Source organism: Amia ocellicauda, chromosome 1 (genome assembly GCF_036373705.1).
Source record: "Amia ocellicauda isolate fAmiCal2 chromosome 1, fAmiCal2.hap1, whole genome shotgun sequence".
NCBI classification, from domain to species: Eukaryota; Metazoa; Chordata; class Actinopteri; order Amiiformes; family Amiidae; genus Amia; species Amia ocellicauda.
This window is the reverse complement of record NC_089850.1, coordinates 31,084,041-31,090,040: the sequence shown is the minus strand read 5'-3', so window position 1 is coordinate 31,090,040 and position 6,000 is coordinate 31,084,041.

Below are 6,000 nucleotides of genomic sequence, written 5' to 3'. Positions count from 1 at the left end.
AGCAGACTGTGCTCATAGGGAAATTCAGATTTGTACCCTTCTCCCGATCTATGTTTTTCAATGACTTTAAAATAATTCAATAGCAAAAAATATTTGGAAAATATACATATAAGTAGCAGTATATTGAAGTAGTACAAGGTGGTTATTCACAGGACATATCTGTCCCCTCAAAATGTTTTGGGAGTGCCCCGATGTGGCCGTATTTTGGAGATGCGTTACTGCAACATTGTCTTCCATTCTTGGGAGGCTTCCTTGTTCTTCCAGAGTATTGCTATTAGTCGATGACTCATCTCTTCATTAATCACTGCAGTAGAGATGGAAATGGTTCAAAATGTTGGCGCTCGGCTGGCAGCCTCCACACTCTCTTCCCTGGCTCCATTGGTTTCACTCTTTTCTAGATATCATTAATATGGAACTCTCCATGCCGCAGATCCATGGAGCCAGGAGGGAGACTGGAAGCCTGGAAGACAGCCACTGATTCAGTTTTGTCTTTATTTATATTTATTTATTTATATTTTTTAATGTTGTTTGTACTATTCATTTATTTATTATTTTTTGCTTGTGGTCCTTCTAGGGGTGGAGGAGGTTTTTCAACTTTGTCTGGGGGGTGGGTGAAGAGTGGGAAACTTTAAGAAAGGGGGAAACACTTGTCATTTAGCTTTTTTACACGGTTGTTATCTGTGCTGATTTCCCTCAATAAAAACATTTGGAAACAAAAAAAATATATAGAAATGCACAGTGATATAATTGATATATAAGGTGATGGACAAACAACCATTTAATAAAAGAAAGAAAATATCATAAGTGTCGGGGGAATAAAAATGACAAAGTAATGAAAGTAGAAACGATAGATATTCTTCCTAGTTGATGAAATCCTGAGTTTATACTTAAAACATTTTGTTGATACAATAAGCTGTCTCTGATTGTGTCCAGGCTGTTTTGTCAGGGTTAGTTTAATCATTTTACAACAATACAATGCAGTCACATAGGAGAGGAGGTAGGATTTACTATGTCATCCTCACAGACGTCTCCCAGCTGCCCTCATATACAGAGCTCAGCAACCTGTGCACTAATAGGCAATATCACATACTGCGGTGGACACTTTTCAAATATATATACAAAAACAAACAGCTGACGCATCCCTTTTTACCCCTACAGTGTTAAGCTATTTTTATCTTTATACTTTAAACTTAACATTCCTCAACACTGCCTTAAAATATTTTCTTTTACAATGAAGTTGACATCATAACCAGATTTAATTTCCTTCTTACACTTACAAAGGTATTACATTTAAGCCGTGGTCAGATGCCAATTTTGCCGCTATGAAATTGCCTGTTATTTCTTTTGTTTTGAGTGACATCGCCTTTCCCTTCTTGCTGCGCATTAATGCGCATGAGATAAAATGGTCACATGAGAGCCTCTTTTGTTTTCCAGAGTCATGGACCTTCTTAAACATAGCATTTTATTAATAAAAGATGACTGTAGACTGATTATTTCTGAGCTATTCGAAACATATTCCACAGGTGCGCCTTGTTCCATCTGCTTGCTTGTTTGTTTTTGAATTGTTAATGTGTTAAAGAGCAGCCCAATTAGACTTGCTGACTTAACAGCTACACCAGTGTTATAATTTATCATAATAGCATTTCCATTTAACAATAGAATGTGATAATGTATTCTACTCCAGTACAGTAAGCAACAAAGCCTTGTTCTGCTATGTGTCAGGTACTCTTCTTGTTAAATGGAAATCGCCACCGCAGCCTCCAGCCCTTTCCTTTACTGCACAATTTGGAATCGCCAGTTGCCTGACTCATCCCTGCGTTCCCACACTGTCTTAGGAAACCGAAGACACATTCACATTCTCTGAAATAAGTGTTGCCAAGGCTGTCAGCTTCTTTCGCAGTTCTGTTAAGGAAATAATTCAGCTTGTACATTATGTCAAATGGAGCAGAGACAATCATTCCTGATAACTGCACAGTAACAGAGGCAACCAGTAAGCAAAAGGATCTCCTAGACAGCTTTAATGTCAATTGATACTCTTGTCTGCAGGTGCCATTGCAAGGGCTCAGACCAGGTGCACCATGGGTGACATTTCATTTAACAGATAGAAAGGTATTTACTGTTAAGTAGTACAAGTTACCATTTAAAGTGTACAGCTGATCTTAAAATCAATGCTGTCAATACTTTCTTTATTTAAATGAAAGGTAAAATAATAATACATCCTTACATTAACTACTAGAATTTTGCTACTGTTATAACACAAAGTAATGTAATATCAGTAGACAGTTCATGGTTCAATCCAAATTGTGCTATTAATATGGGAAGGTTACGGTACAACACATTTTCAATGGCTACATGTGTGGCAAAGTAAAAGCAATTAGTTATGGCTCACAAATTGGTTCTAGGGAATAGTTAAAGAAGGAGAAGGAGGCAGAGGAGATGAATCATGCTGGAACCCATGAAACCATGCCGAAGAACATCTTATCAAATCATCCAAATGCTGACAAGAAGCAGTAAGACAATGCAAACTGAAGCAATAAGGAAAAAGCCTGAAACCAAATATGCAAGCTGCATAAATCCAATGGAAATGTCACAGCAAGAAATAGGAAAAAGCGACAGGTAAAAATGTCCAATTTATGTGTGTGTTTTTTTTTCTTATATTTTCAGAGAGAGGAATCATATTGTTTTGTTTTATTTCATGCTTGTTAGACATACATCACTGCTGTCATATCTAAAGCTTCTGTGAACTCTTTTCTTTAACACTGTGTTACAAAATACTATTATATATCTTTATAGGTCATGTAAAGCACAAATACTGTAACAGGTCTCACAAGATATATATCTGATCTTTTGCAAACAGATCTTTCCTAAAGGGTTAGTTGCTATACAGTAAAATAAAATAAAAAATAAAAAATGAAGTGCTATGTATAATTTGACTATTAAAGGAATGGTTACGTTTAGCTCAAGATATAACCCTAGTGGTTAGGATTAGGATTAGTCATAGAGCTTGGATTAAAGTGGATCATAGACTGAAGATTTAAATAGAATGATTTCAAAATGAGACATCACTTTCCGGTGTCAACTGCCAGAAGACAAATCTAGGCTAGGTTTTGTGAATGAGAAATTCCAACTTAATTCTGATAATATTTCTTTTTGGACCATCATATACTTTGTGAAGTTACATAATTAAACTTTTTTTGTATATAAATACAGACATATTGAAAACCAGACAAAACAATGTACAGAAACACTATTATTAATATTATATTAAATGAAAAGTATTAAGAATCCAGAGCCATGTCACTGGCCACCACTCTAATAATATTTATATTTGTTTACATTTTTTTCTGAAAGTTACTTGCTGTGTTTCCTTTCCCAAAGCACTTTTTCCTGTATAACACAAATAAAATGCTTTTTGAGCAAATGGTGCACATTATACAGTAAGTCAAATCCCTAAAGGTCAATTTCTACAAAAATAAATACATGAATTTTGCATGCACGTTTATCTTTGAATTTATGTTAATTAACAAAAAGAGACCAGACAGAAAGAGAAATACAATCTGTAGGCTTTCAATATACACTAAACAGCATATATTCTACCTGGGAAATGTATCCAGAAAATAAGTTTCAGCATAACATTTTCCTCTGATTGTTTGCTTTCATTTTGTTACTATTTTATACATAGTCCATTTTTCAAATCTGGTATAAGTGAAAGAAATATCAAACACAAATATATACAGCTGATGAAATGTAAGGAGGAACTAGTTGAGCCTGTGCAAACTCATCTCACCGCTAGATTGGCAGAGAAAAGATACAACAACAAAATACATAACACGAAATTCCCTCAACTCAAATCTCAGTGTGATTTGGACTTCCACCCCTTTTCACAGATTGTTAGTTTCTTTACATTGTATCTCTCCATCATTTTTCAGCAAATCAACCATAGATAGCTTCTGCACTGCCTATTATAAGCTAGGCAACTGCGTGAAATGACCTAAACCTCACTTATAAATTGTGTCTGAGAATGGGTAATGTGTATTCCTTTCCTAAACGTGATCATCTCTTACACACATCAACTGTCAGAATTATGCAGTTGTCTCATTAGGACTGTCTTGAGTTGCCAGACCTGAAAATTACAAACAAGGGGAGGAATACAGATTAATTTATGAAGTGCAATCTTTTGTCTGCAAACTTAATATTCAATATCTACTACAAAAATATATATAGTTATATTTAATTATTTTCCAAAGATAGTGATGCATATAATACTTACAGTCTCTCACATTCTACTTGATGAAAGTCAATATCAGCTTTAGGATTTCCCTTCATTTGCTCGATATCAAGAGAAACTAATGTGTTCCCAATGCTATTCCATGCGAAAGGAACCAGCCAAAGCTAGACACCTAAAAGATAAAAGGAAATCAAACCATAGAAACTAGTGTATTGTAAGAATTGTTAGTTGATCTCCCATGAAGTGAGCTTGGAAAATAAATGGGTTGAACATTTGATCAGCTTTTCATAGCACGTATGTTTCCATTATTTTTCAGTGTTTGCTGCATACAAGATTATATTTTTCTGTGGCATTTTGACAGTTTGTTGAAGGACATGGGTCTACAGTATTGTTTGGAGGACAATACATTTAACTGGGTAATTATAATTTAAAAAAATTATGTCTTATAATTCAGGCAAGTGGATACATTAAAAAAATCTCAGTATAGCTAGGATCCAGAATAGCTGACTGGTTGTTAAGGTCTAAGGGCCATTTTGAGTCAGACAGTTCAATGACTTAGAGTTTTTTTTTATATAAAATATTTGGATTTTTGTTTTTCAAATGTTCTTTTAGTTTTTGGATTGAATAATTTGTCATGTGTTCCCTAGTATGTGTAAGGTACTTGCAGGCAATCTTTTTGTTTCAGAAAAATTGAGAAACCAGGCGAGAGAATCAATGTGTCTATAAAGTAGGTGATTATCGCTTCAGAATTTTCCTTTCATTTTGTGTTGAACACGCACGCAGAGTCTCTGATGCTGAAACATTAATTCAAAATCTCACCTTAAGATCTGGCCAAAAACATTGCAATATGTCCAGTTAAAGGGTAATATCACATTAGAGCAGCAACAATCCTCTTTTAGAAGGGGTGTTGTTGTGTTCTTCTTTGGTGTAATTTAATACAAATAATACTTTATTATATAACATTACACTTCAGCATGTGCAGTCTATCTATCTATCAGAATATTTTGATTGTTTAAATAGATATTTAAATAGAGTTATTACATTTTGTACATTTTGTGTTTAATGTATATGTTACCTCTGGAGTGAATACTGTAAATTAAAAGTTATAGGTATGGATATAGAGGAAGCAACACACTGCAGATAGCTGGGATATCGCTTTCTTTATCTAGACCAGGGCTGGCCCACCTTTATCCCGGAGAGCCACGGTGACGTCAGTTTTGTGTTTTATTCAAACTGTTACTTCATTGATTAAATCATTTGGCTTAATTAGTCAAAATGATCATGTGTGCAAGGTATTCAGGTATTGATTTAGAAAGACCTATAACACCTGCAGCATTGTGCTTCACCAGGAGCTGGCCACCACTGATGAACATTGCCAAAACAATTATAATGCTCAGATACACCGATCAGCCATAACATTATGACCAAATGCCTAATATTGTGTAGGTCCCCCTTTTGCCACCAAAACAGCCCTGACCTGTCGTGGCATGGACTCCACTAGACCTCTGAAGGTGTGCTGTGTTATCTGGCACCAAGACGTTAGCAGCAGATCCTTTAAGTCCTGTAAGTTGCGAAGTGGGGCCTCCATGGATCGGACTTGTTTGTCCAGCACATCCCACAGATGCTCGATTGGATTGAGATCTGTGGAATTTGGAGGCCAAGTCAACACCTTGAACTCGTGATTCATCAGACCAGGCCACCTTCTTCCATTGCTCCGTGGTCCAGTTCTGATGCTCACGTGCCCATTGTAGGCGCTTTCGGCAGTGGACAGG